This window comes from Triticum urartu, chromosome 1A (genome assembly GCF_056163025.1).
Source record: "Triticum urartu cultivar PI428250 chromosome 1A, HENAU_Tu73, whole genome shotgun sequence".
Taxonomy (NCBI): Eukaryota; Viridiplantae; Streptophyta; class Magnoliopsida; order Poales; family Poaceae; genus Triticum; species Triticum urartu.
Genome location: NC_141873.1, coordinates 148,351,245 through 148,372,223, shown reverse-complemented (window position 1 = coordinate 148,372,223; position 20,979 = coordinate 148,351,245).

Sequence of the window (20,979 nt, the reverse complement as noted above, 5' to 3'; positions counted from 1 at the left end):
TCTGAACGTCGTAACCGTACTTTATTAGATATGGTGCGATCTATGATGTCTCTTACCGATTTACCACTATCGTTTTGGGGTTATCCTTTAGAGACAGCTGCATTCACGTGAAATAGGGAACCATCTAAATCCATTGAGACGACACCATATGAACTGTGGTATGGCAAGAAACCTAAACTATCAATTCTTAAAGTTTGGGGTTGCGATGCTTATGTGAAAAAGCTTCAACCTGATAAGCTCGAACCCAAATCGGAGAAATGCGTCTTCATAGGATACCCAAAGGAAATTGTTGGGTACACCTTCTATCATAGATCCGAAGGCAAGATATTCGTTGCTAAAAATGGATCCTTTCTAGAGAAGGAGTTTCTCTTGAAAGAAGTGAGTGGGAGGAAAGTAGAACTTGATGAGGTAATTGTACCTTCTCCTGAATTGGAAAGTAGTTCATCACAGAAATCAGTTCCGGTGATTCCTACACCAATTAGTGAGGTAGCTAATGATGATGATCATGAAACTTTAGATCAAGTTACTACCGAACCTCGTAGGTCAAGCAGAGTACGGTCTACACCAGAGTGGTACGGTAATCCTATTCTGGAGGTCATGTTACTAGACCATGACGAACTACGAACTATGAGGAAGCAATGATGAGCCCAGATTCCGTGAAATGGCTTGAGGCCATGAAATCTGAGATGGGATCCATGTATGAGAACAAAGTGTGGACTTTGGTTGACTTGCCCGATGATCGGCAAGCCATAGAGAATAAATGGATCTTCAAGAAGAAGACTGGCGTTGATGGTAATGTTACTGTCTACAAAGCTTGACTTGTTGTGAAGGGTTTTCGACAAGTTTAAGGAGTTGACTACGATGAGACCTTCTCACCCGTAAAGATGCTTAAGTCTGTCTGAATCATGTTAGCAATTGTCGCATTTTGATTATGAAACTTGGCAAATGGATGTCAAAACTGCATTCCTTGGATTTCTTAAAGAAGAGTTGTATATGATGCAACCAGAAGGTTTTGTCGATTCTAAGTACTAACAAAGTGTGCAAGCCCTAGCGATCCATTTATGGACTGGTGCAAGCCTCTCGGAGTTGGAATATACGCTTTGATAGTGCATCAAAGCATATGGTTTTATACAGACTTTTGGAGAAGCCTGTATTTACAAGAAAGTGAGTGGGAGCTCTGTATCATCTCTAATATTATATGTGGATGACATATTGTTGATTGGAAATAATATAGAATTTCTGGATAGCATAAAAGGATATTTGAACATGAATTGTTCTATGAAAGACCTCGGTGAAGCTCCTTATATATTGGGCATCAAGATCTATAGAGAGAGATCAAGACGCTTAATTGGACTTTCACAAAGCACATACCTTGATAAAGTTTTGAAGAAGTTCAAGATGGATCAGTCAAAGAAAGGGTTCTTGCGTGTGTTATAAGGTGTGAAGTTGAGTCAGACTCAATGTCCGACCACTGCAGAAGATAGAGAGAAAATGAAAGTCATTCCCTATGCCTCAGCCATAGGTTCTATCATGTATGCAATGATGTGTACAGACCGGATGTGTGCCTTGCTATTAGTTTAGCAGGGAGGTACCAATGTAATCCAGGAGTGGATCACTGACAGCGGTCAAGAACATCCTGAAATACCTAAAAAGGACTAAGGATATGTTTCTCGTTTATGGAGGTGACAAAGCGCTTGTCGTAAATTGTTACATCGATGCAAGCTTTGACACCGATCCAGATGACTCAAAGTCACAAACCGGATACGTATTTATATTGAATGGTGGAGCTGTAAGTTGGTGCTGTTCCTATCAAAGCGTCGTGGCGGGATCTACGTGTGAAGCAGAGTACATAGCTGCTTCAGAAGAAGCAAATGAAGGAGTCTGAATGAAGGAGTTCATATCCTATCTAGGTGTAATACCTAGTGCATCGGGTCCAATGAAAATCTTTTGTGACAATACTGGAGCAATTCCCTTGGCAAAGGAATCCAGATTTCACAAGAGAACCAAACACATCAAGAGATGCTTCAATTCCATCCAATTTCAAGACAAGGAGGGAGACATAGGGATTTGCAAGATACATACGGATCTGAATGTTGCAGACCCGTTGACTAAGACTCTTCCACGAGCAAAACATGATCAACACCAAGACTCCATGGGTGTTAGAATCATTACTATGTAATCTAGATTATTGACTCTAGTGCAAGTGGGAGACTGAAGGAAATATGCCCTCGAGGAAATAATAAAGTTGTTATTTATATTTCGTTATATCATGATAAATGTTTATTATTCATGCTAGAATTGTATTAATCAGAAACTTAGTACATGTGCGAATACAATAGACAAAACAGAGTGTCCCTAGTATGCCTCTACTTGACTAGCTCGTTAATCAAAGATGGTTAAGTTTCCTAACCATAGACATGTGTTGTCAGTTGATGAACGGGATCACATCATTAGAGAATGATGTGATGGACAAGACCCATCCGTTAGCTTAGCATAATGATCGTTAAGTTTTATTGCTATTGCTTTCTTCATGACTTATACATATTCCACTAACTATGAGATTATGCAACTCCCAAATACCAGAGGAACACCTTGTGTGCTATCAAACGTCACAATGTAACTGGGTGATTATAAAGATGCTCTATAGGTGTCTCCGAAGGTGTTTGTTGGGTTGGCATAGATCAAGATTAGGATTTGTCACTCTAAGTATCGGAAAGGTATCTCTGGGCCTTCTTGGTAACGCACATCACTATAAGCCTTGCAAGCAATGTGACTAATGAGTTAGTTACGGGATGATGCATTATGGAACGAGTAAAGAGACTTGCCGATAACGAGATTGAACTAGGTATGATGATACCGACGATCGAATCTCGGGCAAGTAACATACCGATGACAAAGGGAATAACGTATGTTATTATTGCGGTTTGACCGATAAAGATCTTCGTAGAAGATGTAGGAACCAATATGAGCATCCAGGTTCCGCTATTGGTTGTTGACCGGAGATGTGTCTCGGTCATGTCTACATAGTTCTAGAACTCGTAGGGTCCGCACACTTAATGTTCGATGACGATTTGTATTATGAGTTATGTGTTTTGGTGACCGAAGTTTGTTCGGAGTCCCGGATGAAATCACGGACATGAGGAGTCTCAAAATGGTCGAGAGGTAAAGATTCATATATTGGAAGGTTATGTACGGACACCGGAATGTTTCCGAAGAGGTTCGGGGATTTTTCAGAGTATTGGGAGGTTACCGGAACCCCCGCCCCCCGGGAAAGTAAATGGGCCTCATGGGCCATAGTGGAGAGGAGGAGGCAGGCCACAGGAGGTGGTGCCCCCCCTAGCAGTCCGAATTGGACAAAGGGTGGGGGGGCGGCCCGCCTTTCCTTCTCCCTCTCCACCTCATTCCCCTTTCCCCCTCTCCGTTGGAAGGAAGGCGGGAGCCGACTAGGACTAGGAGTCCTAGTGGGACTCCCCCACTTGGCGCGCCCCTAGGGACGACCGTCCTCCCCTCTCCTCCTTTATATACGGGGGCGAGAGGCACCCCAAAGGCACATAAATTGTTGTCTTAGCCGTGTGCGGTGCCCCCTCCATAGTTTACTCCTTCGGTCATAGGGTCATAGTGCTTAGGCGAAACCCTGCGCAGATCACATCACCATCACCGTCACCACGCCATCGTGCTGACGGAACTCTCCCTCGACCCTCTGCTGGATCAAGAGTTCGAGGGGCATCATCGAGCTGAACGTGTGCTGAACACGGAGGTGCCGTACGTTCAGTACTAAGATCGGTTGGATCATGAGGACGTTCAACTACATCAACCTTGTTAACCTAACGCTTCTGATTTTGGTCTACGAGGGTACGTGGACACACTCTCCTCCTCTCGTTGCTATGCATCTCCTAGATAGATCTTGCATGATCATAGGATTTTTTTTGAAATTGCATGCTACGTTCCCCAGCAAAAACCCCCAGAAAGAAACCTAGATTGGGAGTTCCGCCGCTGCAAGGCTCTGTAGCCACGAAAAACCAATCAGGAGCCCATTCCGGCACCCTGCCTGAGGGGGAAACCATCACCAGTGCCCATCTTCATCATCCCAACGGTATCCATGACGAGGACGACGTAGTTCACCCTCGGGGCTGAGGCTATGTACCAGTAGCTATGTGTTTCATCTCTCTCTCTCTCTCGTGTTCTTGCTTTGTCAAGATCTTGATGTACCGTGAGCTTTGTTATTATAGTTGGATCATATGGTGTTTCTTCCCCTCTATCTTCTTGTGATGAATTGAGTTTTACCTTTGAGGTTTCACTCTTATCGGATTGAATACTATTGTGGATTTTAGAACACTTGATGTATGCCTTGAGTGGGATACCTGTGGTGACAATGGGATGTTCTATTGATTCACTTGATGTATGTTTTGGCACTCAACTCACGGATTCCCGAGGTGACATTGGGGTAATCTATGCATAGGGGTTGGTGCATGTTTTCTTCATTTTTTCTCTGGTAGGAATCTTGGGGCACTCTTTGAGGTTCTTTGTGTTGGATTGAATATGATGAATCTGAAGTTGTTTGATGCATATCGTATAATTGACCCACGAATACTTATGGTGACATTGGAGTATCTAGGTGAAATTAGGGTTGATTGATGTGTATCATATGGTATTATTTTACTACGAACTCTAGGGCTGTTTGTGACACTTATAGGAATAGCCCAATGGATTGATCGGAAAGAATAACCTTGAGGTGGTTTCGTACCCTACAAGCAATTTCATCTTATGTTCTCCTCCATAGGAACTTTGGAGTGACTTTTGTCGCACGTTGAGGGATTGCCATATGATTTAATTATGTTATCATTGTTGAGAGAACTTGCACTAGTGAAAGTATGAACCCTAGGCCTTGTTTTCAAGAATTGCAATACCGTTTTTGCTCACTTTTGTTACTAGTTACCTTGATGTTTTTATATTTTCAGATTACAAAAACCTATAACTACCATCCATATTACACTTGTATCACCATCTCTTCGCCGAACTAGTGCACCTATACAATTTAGCATTGTATTCGGTGCGTTGGGGACACAAGAGACTCTTTGTTATTTGGTTGCAAGGTTGTTTGAGAGAGACCATCTTCATCCTACGCCTCCCATGGATTGATAAACCTTAGGTCATCCACTTGAGGGGAATTTGCCACTGCCCTACAAAACTCTGTGCTTGGAGGCCCAACATGAGTCTACAAGAATAAGGTTGCATAGTAGACATCATGGAGTAATAGTAGTAGATGCAAGCATGATTTGGTCTACTTGACACGGACGTGATGCCTATATGCATAATCATTGCCTTGGATATCGTCATAACTTTGCACTTTTCTATCTATTGCTCGACGGTAATTTGTTCACCCACCGTATTATTTTCCTTCAAGAGAGAAGCCTCTAGTGAAACCTATGGCCCCCGGGTCTATTTCCCATCATATATCTTCAGATCTATAAACCAAAAAACCCAAAAATATCTAGCTGAAATTTATTTACTTTTATTTTGTTTTACATTTTAGTAATCTTTTATATGTATCTCTATCAGATCTCACCTTTGCAAGTGACCATGAAGGGATTGACAACCCCTTTTTCGTGTTGGGTGTAAGTGTTTGATTGTTTGTGAAGGTGCATAGATTGGGGACTTGCTTGTATCTCCTAGTGGATTGATACCTTGGTTCTTAACTGAGGGAAATACTTATCTCTACTTTGTTGCATCACCCTTTCCTCTTCAAGGGAAAAACCAATGCAAGCTCAAGAAGTAGCAATATCAAAGGAATGGGGCTATATCTTTGGCCTAGACTGCAGAAATGCCAAAAGAGAAAGGAAAGCATAGCCTATCGAATACTATCATCTTGAAGCATCTTGTCGCAACAGAAGAGAGTAGAGTAACATAACATAAGTAGTACGTATGTCGTAGCATCCACACCCAGAGATCCTTTCTCGACTCCCTGCGAGAAAGCAATCCCGGAGCCATCATACCAATTTTACATCTTCAGTATCCAGTTCTAGTTGTATCAATCGGTATACAATTCCGAGCGTCTGTTACCGTGGACACGGCTATTCGAATAGATTAACTTCCTTGCAGGACTGCAAAAACTTACCCAACACGCACGATTAAATCCGGACGAACACATTGGGTCATGCCTGCCTCAGCTGATCGACACGCCGTAGTCCTACATAGGCTCAACAAAGAGGCCAGGCACACCGGTCTATCTCCTAAGCGCTCAAGGGTCTTGGGCCCATCGCCCTTTGCACTCCTACGTGTTGCATTGTTGGCCAGGATCAGTCCTGGCCACCTCTTTATACAAAGCAGGTGCTTACATGGACCACTCGGGCGCGTGCTGCTCAATCGCTGATGTCTGAAGAGCTTTCAGAGAACCATATGACGTAGAGTGCCCATACTTATTCCCGTGTGGTGATCCGTGCGAAAAGGCCAAAGGACTACTCAGATCACATTTCCAAAATGTTAGTGTCTTGGGAGCACACAAAGACGATTAATGACCCACGATCTATGGTCCTGTCGCCCCATCTCACAGACTTACGGCAAGGGCTACGAATGCGTGGCCATGCCGTGTAGTTATCCCGTGGGTACCCTCCAGGTCAACCCGACTTCACATTGTCTCACGGGTACCCCTCGGGGATGACTCGACTTCATCATGGTTCTTGGGTAAAGTAAAAGTAACCGTGTGTCCATAACACCAAGGTGGAATCTGAGGAAACACCCTCGATGGATTCCAGTTGATGTAACCATCAAGGTGAACTTGGAGGAATCACCCTCGAGGGTTCACACTTGAGGTGTTGCACGACAGAGTTGTTATCGGGAGTGGTGAAGGAGGAATCACCCTCCGTAGACCACAACCAATTAGCTACACTACAGAGATCTCATCAAAAGTGCTATACGAGGTATCACCCTCGGCACTCGATTGTAATTCTGCAAAGTCGTACAACTAAGGGGGGTGAGGTGATGTGTCGGGTCCTGGATGTCGGTCACTGGTGGATCACTAACCAACCTATACTAAGCATATAAGATAAGTAGGCAGATAAAAATTGCAGGTTACAAAATCAGGCTATGCATCAGAATAGAAGCAATCAAATATAGTAGCAAATTCTAATGCAAGCATGAGAGAGAAAGAACTAGGCGATATATGAATGATCAAGGGGGTTTTGCTTGCCTGGAAGCTCTGCTGCAAGGGGCTGAATGTCAGGGGCGTAATCATACTCGGCATCAGCGTCAGTCTCGGTCTCTACCGGAGAGAAGAGGGGGAAGAAATGACACGTCTCCAACGTATCTATAATTTTTTATTGTTCCATTCTATTATATTATCTGTTTTGGATGTTTTATATGCATTAATATGCTATTTTATATTATTTTTGGGACTAACCTATTAACCTAGAGCCCAGTGGCAGTTTCTATTTTTTCCTAGTTTTTTAGCTTCGTAGAAAAGGAATATCAAACGGAGTCCAAATGGAATAAAACTTTCGCGATGATTTTTCTTGGACCAAAAGACACCTAGGAGACATGGAGTTCATGTTAGAAGAGCCACAAGGCGACGACAAGGGTGGACAGCGCGCCCTAGGGGGGGCGCCCCTACCTTGTGGGCCCCTCGTGATTCTCCTGACCAAGTTCTTCCTCCTATATATTCACATATATTCCCGAACCTCCCGAAGCATCCACGAAAACACTTTTCCACCGCCGCAACCTTCCATTCCCGTGAGATCCCATCTTGGGGCCTTTTCAGGCATCCTACTAATACGTCTCCGTCATATCTACTTTTCCAAACACTTTTTCCCTTGTTTTGGACTCTAACTTGTATGATTTGAATGGAACTAACCCGAACTGACGATGTTTTCAGCAGAATTGCCATGATGTTGTTTTATGTGCAGAAAACAAAAGTTCTCAGAATGACCTGAAACTCCACGGAATATCTTACAATAAATAATAAAAATCCTCGCCAAAGATGAAGACCAGGGGGCTCACACCCTTGCCACGAGGGTGGGGGGTGCCCCCCCCCCTATGGCGCGCCCCCTACCTCGTGGGCCCCCTAGAGACCTCCCGACTCCAACTCCAACTCTATATATCTGGTTTCGGGGAGAAAAAAATAGGAGAGAAGAAATCATTGCGTTTTACGATACGGAGCCGCCGCCAAGCCCTAAAACCTCTCGGGAGGGATGATCCGGAGTCCGTTCGGGGCTCCGGAGAGGGGGATTCGTCGCCGTCGTCATCGTCAACCATCCTCCATCACCAATTTCATGATGCTCACTGCTGTGCGTGAGTAATTCCATTGTAGGCTTGCTGGACGGTGATGGGTTGGATGAGATTTATCATGTAATCGAGTTAGTTTTGTTAGGGTTTGATCCCTAGTATCCACTATGTTCTGAGATTGATGTTGCTATGACTTTGCTATGCTTAATGCTTGTCACTAGGGCCCGAGTGCCATGATTTCAGATCTGAACCTATTATGTTTTCATCAATATATGAGAGTTCTTGATCCTATATTGCAAGTCTATAGTCACCTATTATGTGTTATGATCCGTTAACCCCGAAGTGACAATAATCGGGATACTTACCGGTGATGACCGTAGTTTGAGGAGTTCATGTATACATATGTGCTAATGCTTTGTTCCGATTCTCTATTAAAAGGAGGCCTTAATATCCCTTAGTTTCCATTAGGACCCCGCTGCCACGGGAGGGTAGGACAAAAGATGTCATGCAAGTTCTTTTCCATAAGCACGTATGACTATATTTGGAGTACATGCCGACATTACATTGATGAATTGGAGCTAGTTATGACTGTTACATGATGAACCACATCCGACATAATTATCCATTACTGATCCAATGCCTACGAGCTTTCCATTTACTGGTTTACGCTTATTTACTTTCCCGTTGTTATTGTTACAATTTCTACATAATACCAAAAATATTACTTTGCTTTCATTACTCTTTTGTTACCGTTACCATCACTATCATATTACTTTGCTACTAAACACTTTGCTGCAGATACTAAGTTTCCAGGTGTGGTTGAATTGACAACTCAGCTGCTAATACTTGAGAATATTCTTTGGCTCCCCTTGTGTCGAATCAATAAATTTGGGTTGAATACTCTACCCTCGAAAGCTGTTGCGATCCCCTATACTTGTGGGTTATCAAGACCAATTCCTGGCGCCGTTGCGGGGGAGCATAGCTCTATTCTTTGAGTCACTTGGGATTTATATCTGCTGGACACTATGAATAATTTGAAAGACGTTGAGACAACAATTTATCCCTCAACTACGAGGGGAGGTAAGGAACTGCCATCTAGCTCTGCACTTGATTCACCTTCTGTTATGAGTAAGCTTGCGACACCTAAACCTACTTCTGCTATTCGTTCTGATATGTTGCATGTGTATTGATGATGCTACTTCTGCTATACATGATACTTATGATGAAACTACTTCTATGCTTGATACTACTGTGCCACTTGGTGATTTTCTCGAGGAATGACTTGCTAGGGCTAGAGAGATTGAAAATATTGAATCTGATTATGATGATAAAAGTGATGATGAAGAATCACTTGTTATTCCTGAGGATTATTTATTTGATCAAGAAGCTTCTTTGGCTATTTTAGCTTGCAAAGGTAGGTATGAACTCAAAAGGTTATTAGCTAAATGGAATAAGCAATCTCTAAATGCTAGGATGAGACCTGACCCTGCTTTTGCTACTTCACCTATCTGTGTTACTGATAAGGATTATGAATTCTCTGTTGATCCTGATATAATTACTTTGGTTGAATCTGATCCTTTTCATGGCTATGAATCTGAAACTGTTGTGGCACATCTTACTAAATTAAATGATATAGCCACCCTGTTCACTAATGATGAGAGATCTCGCTACTTTTATATCCTTAAAATATTTCCGTTCTCATTAAAGGGTGATGCTAAGATATGGTTTAATTCTCTTGATCATGGTTGTGTGCGTAGTCCCCAGGATATGATTTACTACTTCTCTGCTAAATATTTTCCCGCTCATAAGAAACAAGCTGCGTTAAAGGAAATATACAACTTTGTGCCAATTAAAGAAGAGAGTCTCCCACAAGCTTGGGGGAGGCTTCTCAAGTTACTTAATGCTTTGCCTGATCATCCTCTTAAGAAAAATGAAATACTTGATATCTTTCATAATGGACTAACCGATGCTTCCAGAGATTACCTGGAAAGTTGCGCTGGTTCTCTTTTCAGGGAAAGAACACCAGATGAAGCTGAAATCTTATTGAATAATATGATGAAAAATGAAAATAATTGGGCACCTCCTGAGCCATCTCCTGCTCCAATTAATGATTCTATTCCTAAACCAACTCCGAATAAGAGAGGTGTTCTATTTCTCAGTCCCGAAGATATGCAAGAGGTAAAGAAATCTATGAAAGAAAAAGGTATTAAAGCTGAAGATGCTAAGAATTTACCTCCTATTGAAGAAATACATGGTCTTAATTTACCGCCTATTGAAGAAACATATGATCTTAATCCTTTATTTATTGAAGAACCTCCAGACCTCGATAACCCGACACGGGTAGTAAAGGTAAATTCTCTCTATAGATATGATAAAGCTGAAACCCCTCCTGCTAAAATTGCTAGTCAATGCTTGGATGAGTTTGATAATTTTATGTTTAAGCAAGAAGACTTCAATGCTTATTTTGGTAGACAATTAAAACAAGATGCTGATATGATTAAATACTTGGGTCATTATATGGCTAATATTAGAGGTGAACTTAAACTTGTTAGCAAACATGCTTCTATGGTTACCACTCAAGTAGAACAAGTACTTAAAGCTCAAAAGGAATTGCTCAATGAGATGAATAGTAGGAAAAATGAATATGCTGTTAAAGTGGCTACTATAACTGGTAGAATGACTCAGGAACCTTTGTATCCTGAAGGCCACCCTAAGAGAATTGAGCAAGATTCTCAGAGAAATAAAATTGATGCACCTAGTTCTTCTAAAAAGAAGAAAAAGAAAAATGATAGAACTGTGCAAACTTCTAGTGAACCTATTGCTGAACCACCTGATAATCCAAATGATATCTCTATGTCTGATGCTGAAACACAATCTGGCAATGAACATGAACCTAATGAAAATGATAATGATGATGTTCATAATGATGCTCAACCTAGTAATGATAATGATGTAGAAATTGAACCTGCTGTTGATCTTGATAACACACAATCAAAGAATCAACATTATGATAAGAAAGACTTTGTTGCTAGGAAACATGGTAAAGAAAGAGAGCCTTGGGTTCAAAAACTTATGCCTTTTCCTCCCAAACCATCCAAGAAAAAGGATGATGAGGATTTTGAGCGCTTTGCTGAAATGATTAGACCTATCTTTTTGCGTATGCGATTGACTGATATGCTTAAAATGAATCCTTGTGCTAAGTACATGAAAGATATTGTTACAAATAAAAGAAAGATACCAGAAGCTGAAATTTCCACCATGCTTGCTAATTATACTTTTAAGGGTGGAATACCTAAGAAACTTGGAGATCCAGGAGTACCCACTATACCATCCTCCATTAAAAGAAACTATGTTAAAACTGTTTTATGTGATCTTGAAGCCGGTGTTAGTGTTATGCCTCTCTCTTTATATCGTAGACTTGATTTGAATAAGTTGACACATATTGAAATATCTTTGCAAATGGCTGATAAATCAACTGCTATACCTGTCGGCATTTGTGAGGATGTGCCCGTTGTGGTTCCAAACGTTACTATTTTAACGGACTTTGTTATTCTTGATATTCCCGAGGACGATAGTATGTCTATTATTCTTCGAAGACCTTTTCTTAATACTGCAGGGGCCGTTATTGATTGCAACAAAGGCAATGTCACTTTTCATGTTAATGATGAGCATACGGTACACTTTCTGAGGAAACAACCTCAAGTTCATAGTATCAATTCTATCGGAAAAATTCCATCGATTATATTTGGAGGTTTTGAATTTCCTCTTCCTACTGTTAAGAAGAAATACGATATACTTATTATTGGGGATGTGCATATCCCCGTTGAGGTAACCTAGTGTTATTAGAAATTTCTCCGGTTTCATGTTAATCGGAATGACTTTGTTAACAAGAATTGATCAACCTTGTTAGTGGATTCCTTTTGACGAGCATGAGATGGATGAAACTAGAAGCACAACCTTCTGTACCCTCTCTATACTTTCTGTTATTCGGTTGAAATAAAGTAAAACTAAATAATTTTCTGTCTGTTATCTGATTATCCGTGCAATATAAAAATACCTCGAAAATAAAAGTTCTCCAAATGCCCTGAAAATTAAATATGATTTTTTATAGAATATTTGAGGATTTATGGAACAAAGAACACACCAGGGGGGCCAACCACCTTACCACGAGGGTGGAGATCGCGCCCACCCCCCTAGGGCGCCCCCTGCCTTGTGGGCCCACGGTGGCCCTCCTCCACTTATTCCTGCACCCATCCTCTTCTTCTTCCTCCCACAAACATGAAAAACCAACTCAAGCACGAGTTCCAGCCCTCTTTGCTGCCATTTTTGATCTCCTTGCTCAAAGCACCTCTCACAAAACTGCTTGGGGAGATTGTTCCTTGGTATGTGACTCCTCCATTGGTCCAATTAGTTTTTGTTCTAGTGCTTTATTCATTGCAAATTTTTGCTGCTTAGGTGACCCTGTTCTTGAGCTTGCATGTCAAATTTATATGGTCAAAAGTAATTTTGATGCATGATATAGGCCCTAGGCACTTGTAGGAGTGGTTGCTATCAATATTATTGAGTTTGGTTTACTTTTGTTTAGAAGTTACTAAAAATTTCAGAATTTTTCAGAAAACGATGAGGAGATTATTGAGGGGCTCATCGAGCCAAAGCTCGAAGGAAAAGGCACCGAAGCCTAAGTATAATTTGCCGCGCACCGCGGAGGTTTGGGCGTGTGAATGGCCTTCTGAGGATTTCTTGAGAGCAGCCGGGATTTAAGAAGATTTTCATGAATTGGCTCATAATGCAGGCCTCGCCGCTTTCCTCCACGACCAATGCGATCAGTATCTCTTACTCACAAATACATTTGTGCAAAATTTTCATTTTCATTCTAGGAACTCACCACCTACGATGGAGTTTCATTTATACGATGAGCATAAGGAGATGTCACTTTATGATTTCTATCGGATTTGTTTAGTCCCTTTTGGGGGCAAGACAGAAGAACCACATCATGATGATGTGGAGGGGTTTATTGATACTATCACTATAGGAGAAACTAGGAAGGTTTCCGATGCACGAATCACTAGCATACATTTTCCTGTTTTACGTTACTTTGCATTATTTTCTAGTCGTTGCTTAATTGGATGCGGAAACTATGGAAACCTTAGTATCCCTGATATAATTATTCTGCTCCATGGTTTATACAGTGATAACACTTTTAGTATGGGCGGTATTATTGCTAAACGGTTAAGTCTGAACTGTACAAAGGGCCCCATCTTTGGAGGCATCTATGCTACACGCCTAGCTGCACATTTTAACATACCTATTAGGCATGCTGAGAAGGAAGAAAAAGTGTTGCCTTGTGTTTATCTAGATTATAAAAGTATGGTGGCACATGATTTTATTATTAAGAATAGGGCAGGAGAGCTTAAATATCAATTGTTCTTTAATAAACATCATCCTGAGACTATTACCTTGCCTGCTCCTTCTTTGTTTGATTTGACTGTAGGCACGCACCTTGTTCCGTTGACGGCTATCCACGCCTACCAGAACCCTGCACCAGCCGAGGAGCCAGAACCGTAACCACAACTTGATCCTTCACGACAGTCTAACTATCAGTGGGATCCGGAGATGATTGCCAGCCAGTGGCAATCGGAGCCTTCTTCTTCCTCATCGCAGTACGACCCCAACTATTATTATGGATATCAGCCAGGCCAGCCATGGCCATAGACCAACTTAGGCCAAAAACCTAAGCTTGGGGGAGTACGCATTTCTCACTGACATTACATTTATGTTCACACACACTCATTGCTAGATATCGGTGATCGTACTTTTTCATTGTATCATCCATGCTAGTTTATTTCATTTTATGCTTTCTTCTTGTGTGTTTAATAAACCTTAAGAAAAACCAAAAAAAATAGTTGTAGCTTTTAATTAATTTAATTTCCATGCTTGTAGTAGTAATTAAAAAGAAAACCCAAAAATATTTCATGCTCTTCTTTTGCTTGTTGGGAGCTTTCCCGTGTAAATAGTTTTATTTCTTTTCTTCTCTTTGGGGTTCAGTAGGAGAAGACCATGATTAAATTGTTGAAGTGGCTCTTATATGCTTTATTGTTGATTTAACCAAGAGCCCATATTGCTTTGTCTTCTCCTGTTTATTGAATGCTCGCAGATTCCAGCTTAGTCCAATGCACGTGCACTCTTATTATTATTCACATCGTTTGGTCGTGCAAGTGAAAGGCAATTATGATGATATATGATGGACTGACTGAGATGAGAAAAGCTGGTACGAACTCAACCTCTTTTGTTTTTGTAAATATGATGAGTTCATCGTTCTTGATTCAGCTTGTTATGAATAAACATGTTTGCAATGACAATTAGAGATCATAGTTGCTTGTGCCATACTTGATTAGCTATGAGTTATAATGGTTTACCTTGCGTGCCAACATGCTATTAAAATGGTTATGATGTGGTATGATAGGGTGGTATCCTCTTCTGAATGATTTAAGTGACTTGACTTGGCACATGTTCACGCATGTAGTTGAAACAAATCAACATAGCCTTCACGATATTTATGTTCATGGTGGATTATATCCTAGTCATGCTTGCATCCAATGTTTATTAATTTTAATGCATGTACATGGCTATTGTCACTCTAGTTGGTCGCTTCCCAGCCTTTTGCTAGCCTTCACCTGTACTAAGCGGGAATACCGCTTGTGCATCCAATCCCTTAAACCCCAAAGTTATTCCAGATGAGTCCACTATACCTTCCTATATGCGGTATCTACCTGCCGTTCCAAGTAAATTTGTATGTGCCAAACTCTAAACCTTCAAATAATCATCCTGTTTTGTATGCTCGAATAGCTCATGTATCAACTAGGGCTATCTGTATCTTCCATGCTAGGCGGGTTATTCTCAAGAGGAGTGGACTCCGCTCCTCACTCACGAGAAAATGGCTGGTCACTGGGATGCCCAGTCCCATGCTTTATGCAAACTAAAACAAAATAATTACAAAACAAAACTCCCCTTGGGACATGATGTATGTTGGAGGCACTCGTTGTTTCGAGCAAGACATGGATTGATGTTTGTTGGTGGAGGGGGAGTATAAACTTTACCATTCTGTTTGGGAACCGCCTATAATGTGTGTAGCATGGAAGATATCGCCATCTATTGGTTGTTATGTTGACAATGAAAGTATAGCACTCAAAATATTATTCACCTCTATTTCAAAACCGAGCTCTGGCACCTCTATAAATCCCTGCTTCCCTCTGCGAAGGGCCTATCTATTTACTTTTATGTTGAGTCATCACCCTCTTATTAAAAAGCACTAGCTGGAGAGCGCAACTGTCATTTACATTTCATTATTGTTAATTTATATTGGGTGTGACTATGATTGGATCTCTTTTACCATGAATTACAATGTCTAGTCAGTCCTTGATCTTTAAAGGTGCTCTGCATTTATGTTTTGCGGTCTCAGAAAGGGCTAGCGAGATACCATCTTGTTATATCATATTATGATTGTTTTGAGAAAGTGTTTTCATCCGAGATTTATTATTATGGCTTGCTAGTTGATTATTCTATTGATATGAGTAATCATGAGACCTGAGAATTATTGCAAATGTGGTTAGTTATAATCTTTGCTGAAAACTTGAATGCTAGCTTGACATATTTACAACAAGTGCAAACAGAGTTTGTAAAAGTTTTCTTTATTTCTTTCAGTTTGTCAACTGAATTGCTTGAGGACAAGCAAGGGTTTAAGCTTGGGGGAGTTGATACGTCTCCGTCGTATCTACTTTTCCAAACACTTTTGCCCTTGTTTTGGACTCTAACTTGTATGATTTGATTGGAACTAACCCGAACTGACGTTGTTTTCAGCAGAATTGCCATGATGTTGTTTTATGTGTAGAAAACAGAAGTTCTCAGAATGACCTAAAACTCCATGGAATATCTTACAATAAATAATAAAAAATCCACGCCAAAGATGAAGACCAGGGGGCCCACACCCTTGCCACGAGGGTGGGGGGCGCGCCCCCCTAGGGCCCGCCCCCAACCTCGTGGGCCCCCTGGAGACCTCCCGACTCCAACTCCAACTCTATATATCTGCTTTCGGGGAGAAAAAAATAGGAGAGAAGAAATCATCGCGTTTTACGATACAGAGCCGCCGCCAAGCCCTAAAACCTCTCGGGAGGGCTGATCTGGAGTCCGTTCGGGGCTCCGGAGAGGGGGATTCGGCGCCGTCGTCATCGTCAACCATCCTCCATCACCAATTTCATGATGCTCGCCGCCGTGCGTGAGTAATTCCATCGTAGGCTTGTTGTACGGTGATGGGTTGGATGAGATTTATCATGTAATCGAGTTAGTTTTGTTAGGGTTTGATCCCTAGTATCCACTATGTTCTGAGATTGATGTTGTATGACTTTGCTATGCTTAATGCTTGTCACTAGGGCCCGAGTGCCATGATTTCAGATCTGAACCTATTATGTTTTCATCAATATATGAGAGTTCTTGATCCTATCTTGCAAGTCTATAGTCACTTATTATGTGTTATGATCCGTTAACCCCGAAGTGACAATAATCGGGATACTTACCGGTGATGACCGTAGTTTGAGGAGTTCATGTATTCACTGTGTGCTAATGCTTTGTTTTAGTTCTCTATTAAAAGGAGGCCTTAATATCCCTTAGTTTCCATTAGGACCCCGCTGCCACGGGAGGGTAGGACAAAAGATGCCATGCAAGTTCTTTTCCATAAGCACGTATGACTATATTCGGAATACATGCCTACATTACATTGATGAATTGGAGCTAGTTCTGTGTCACCCTATGTTATGGCTGTTACATGATGAACCACATTCGGCATAATTATCCATCACTGATCCGATGCCTATGAGCTTTCCATATACTGGTTTATGCTTATTTACTTTCCCGTTGTTACTGTTACAATCACTACATAATACCAAAAATATTACTTTGCTTTCATTAGTCTTTTATTACCGTTACCATCACTATCATATTACTTTGCTACTAAACACTTTGCTGCAGATACTAAGTTTCCAGGTGTGGTTGAATTGAAAACTCAGCTGCTAATACTTGAGAATATTCTTTGGCTCCCCTTGTGTCGAATCAATAAATTTGGGTTGAATACTCTACCCTCGAAAGCTGTTGCGATCCCTTATGCTTGTGGGTTATCACCTACCGGAGGGGGATTCGATCACGGAGGGCATCTACATCAAATCTATTGCCTTTCCGATGAAGCGTGAGTAGTTTACCTCAGACCTACGGGTCCATAGCTAGTAGCTAGATGGCTTCTTCTCTCTCTTTGATTCTCAATACCATGTTCTCCTCGATGTTCTTAGATATCTATCTGAGGTAATATTCTTTTGCGGTGTGTTTGTCGTGACCCGATTAATTGTAGATTTGTGATCAGATTATCTATGAATATTTTTTGTATCTTCTCTGAATTCTTATATGCATGATTTGATATCTTTGTAATTTTCTTTGAACTATTGGTTTAGTTTGGCCAACTAGATTGGTTTTTCTTGCAATGGGAGAAGTGCTTAGCTTTGGGTTCAATATTGCGGTGTCCTCACCAAGTGAAAAAGTAGGGGCAGCGAGGCACATATTGTATTGTTGCCATCGAGGATAAAAAGATGGGGTTTACATCATATTGCTTGAGTTTATTCCTCTACATCATGTCATGTTACTTAAAGCATTACTCTGTTCTTCATGAACTTAGTACTCTAGATGCAGGCAGGAGTCGGTCGATGTGTGGAGTAATAGTAGTAGATGCAGGCACGAGTCGGTCTACTTGACATGGACATGATGCCTATATTACATAATCATTGCCTTGGATATCGTCATAACTTTGTGCTTTTCTATCAATTGCTCGATAGTAATTTGTTCATCCACCGTATTATTTCCCTTCATGAGAGAAGCATCTAGTGAAACCTATTGCCACCGGGTCTATTTTCCATCATATTAGTTTCCTATCTACTATTTTGCAATATTTTATTTTCAGATCTATAAACCAAAAAAACTCAAAAATAGTTTATCTTTCATTTAAGCTTTGATTATCTATCTCTACCAGATCTCACTTTTGCAAGTTACCCTGAATGGATTGATAACCCCTTTATCGCGTTGGGTGCAAGTGTTTGATTGTTTGTGTAGGTGTTGGTGATTTGTGCGTTCTTCTCCTACTTGATTGATACCTTGGTTCTTAACTGAGGGAAATACTTATCTCTACTATGCTGCATCACCCTTTCCTCTTCAAGGGAAAAACCAATGCAAACTCAAGAAGTACCAGTAAGAAGTTCTAGCACCGTTACCGGGGAGATCTACGAAAAGTCAAGCCTACAAAGTACCCATCATAAACTCTCATATCTTACATTACATTATTTGCTATTTCCCTCTCATTTTCCTCTCCCCCACTTCTTAAAAGATTTTCAAAAAGATTTGCCCTTTTCTTCGCCCTTCTTCCATTCGTCTTTTCGTCTGCGTATTTCTTGCTTGTGTGTTGGATTGCTTGCTTTGTCACGATGGCTCAAGAGAATTCCAAATTGTGTGGCTTTTCCAACAGTAATAATAATGATTTTATTAGTACTCCGATTGCTCCCGCCACTAGTGCAGAATCTTATGAAATTAATGTCACTTTGCTGAATCTTGTAACGAAAGATCAATTTTTCGACCTTCCTAGTGAAGATGCCGCATCCCATCTGAATAATTTCGTTGAGTTGTGTGATATGCAAAAGAAGAAACATGTGGATAATGATATTGTTAAATTGAAGCTATCTCCGTTTTCACTTCGAGATCGTGCTAAAACTTGGTTTTCATCTTTACCTAAAAATAGTATTGATTCATGGAATAAGTGTACAGATGCTTTTATTTCCAAGTATTTTCCTCCCACTAAAATCATCTCCCTTAGGAACGATATTATGAATTTTAAGCAACTTGATCATGAACATGTTGCACAATCTTGGGAGAGGATGAAATTGATGATACATTATTGCCCTACTCATGGTTTGAATTTGTGGATGATTATACAAAAAAATTATGCCGGATTGAATTTTGCTTCTAGAAATCTTTTAGATTCAGCCGCGGGGGGTACTTTTATGGAAATTACTTTAGGATAAGCTACTAAAATCCTATATAATATCATGGCTAATTATTCTCAATGGCATACCGAAAGATCTTCCACTATTTAAAAAGTGCATGTGATTGAAGAGATTAATGTTTTGAGTGGAAAGATGGATGAACTTATGAAATTATTTGCTAGCGATAATGCTTCTATTGATCCTAATGATATGCCTTTGTCCACTTTGATTTAGAATAATAATGAATCTATGGATGTGAATTTTGTTGGTAGGAATAATTTTGGTAACAACGCGTATAGAGGAAATTTTAATCATATGTTGTTTCGTAGTAATTCCTCTAATAATTATGGTAATTCCTACAACAATTCTATTGGAAATTATAATAAGATGCCCTCTGATTTTTGAGAATAGTGTTAAAGAATTTATGAGTTCACAAAAGAATTTCAATGCTTTGGTTGAAGAAAATTTGCTTAAGATTGATGATTTGGCTAGGAACGTGGATAGAATTTCTCTTGAGGTTGATTCTTTGAAACATAGATCTATTCCACCCAAGCATGATATCAATGAGTCTCTTAAAGCTATGATAATTTCCATTGATGATTGTAAAGAAAGAACCGCTAAGATACGTGCTAAGAGAGATGGGTTTGTAAAATCATGTTCTTCTAGTTTTTGTGAAAATAATGATGAAGATCTTAATGTGATTGATATGACTCCTATTGAATATTTGTTTTCTAAAATAAATATTGATAAATATGAGACTTGAGATGAGTCAACTTTAGCTAGAAGGCGTCCCAATGATTCAGAGTTTATAGATCTTGATGTAAAAATTGATAAAAGTGGGATTGGAGTGGTCAAAACTTTAAGTAGCAGTGAACCCACTATTTTGGATTTCAAAGAATTTAATTATGATAATTGTTCTTTAATATATTGTATTTCCTTGTTGCAATCCATGTTGAATTATCCTCATGCTTATAATCAAAATAAAGCTTTTACTAAGCATATTGTTGATGTTATGATGAAATCTTTTGAAGAAAAACTTGAATTGGAAGTTTCTATTCCTAGAAAACTTTATGATGGATGGGAACCTACTATTAAGATTAAGATTAAAGATTATGACTGCCATCCTGTGTGTGATTTGAGTGCTAGCGTTTCCACGATTCCAAAAACTTTATGTGATGTGTTAGGTTTCCGTGAATTTGATGATTGTTCTTTAAATTTGCATCTTGCGGACTCCACTATTAAGAAACCTATGGGAAGGATTAATGATGTTCTTATTGTTGCAAATAGGAAGTATGTGCCCGTAGATTTCATTGTTCTTGATATAGATTGCAATCCAACATGTCCTATTATTCTTGGTAGACCTTTCCTTAGAACGATTGGTGCAATTATTGATATGAAAGAAGGAAACATTAGATTTCAATTTCCATTAAGTAAAGGCATGGGACACTTTCCTAGAAAGAAAATTAAGTTGCTAGATGAATCTATTATGAGAGCTACTTATGGATTTCATACTAAAGATGACAACACCTAGATCTATGTTTTTATGCCTAGCTAAGGGCGTTAAACAATAGCGATCGTTGGGAGGCAACCCAATTTTATTTTTTTCTTGCTTTTTGGTCCTGTTTTGCAATAAATAATTCATATAGCCTCTGGTTAGATGTGTTATTGTGTTTTAATTAGTGTTTGTGCCAAG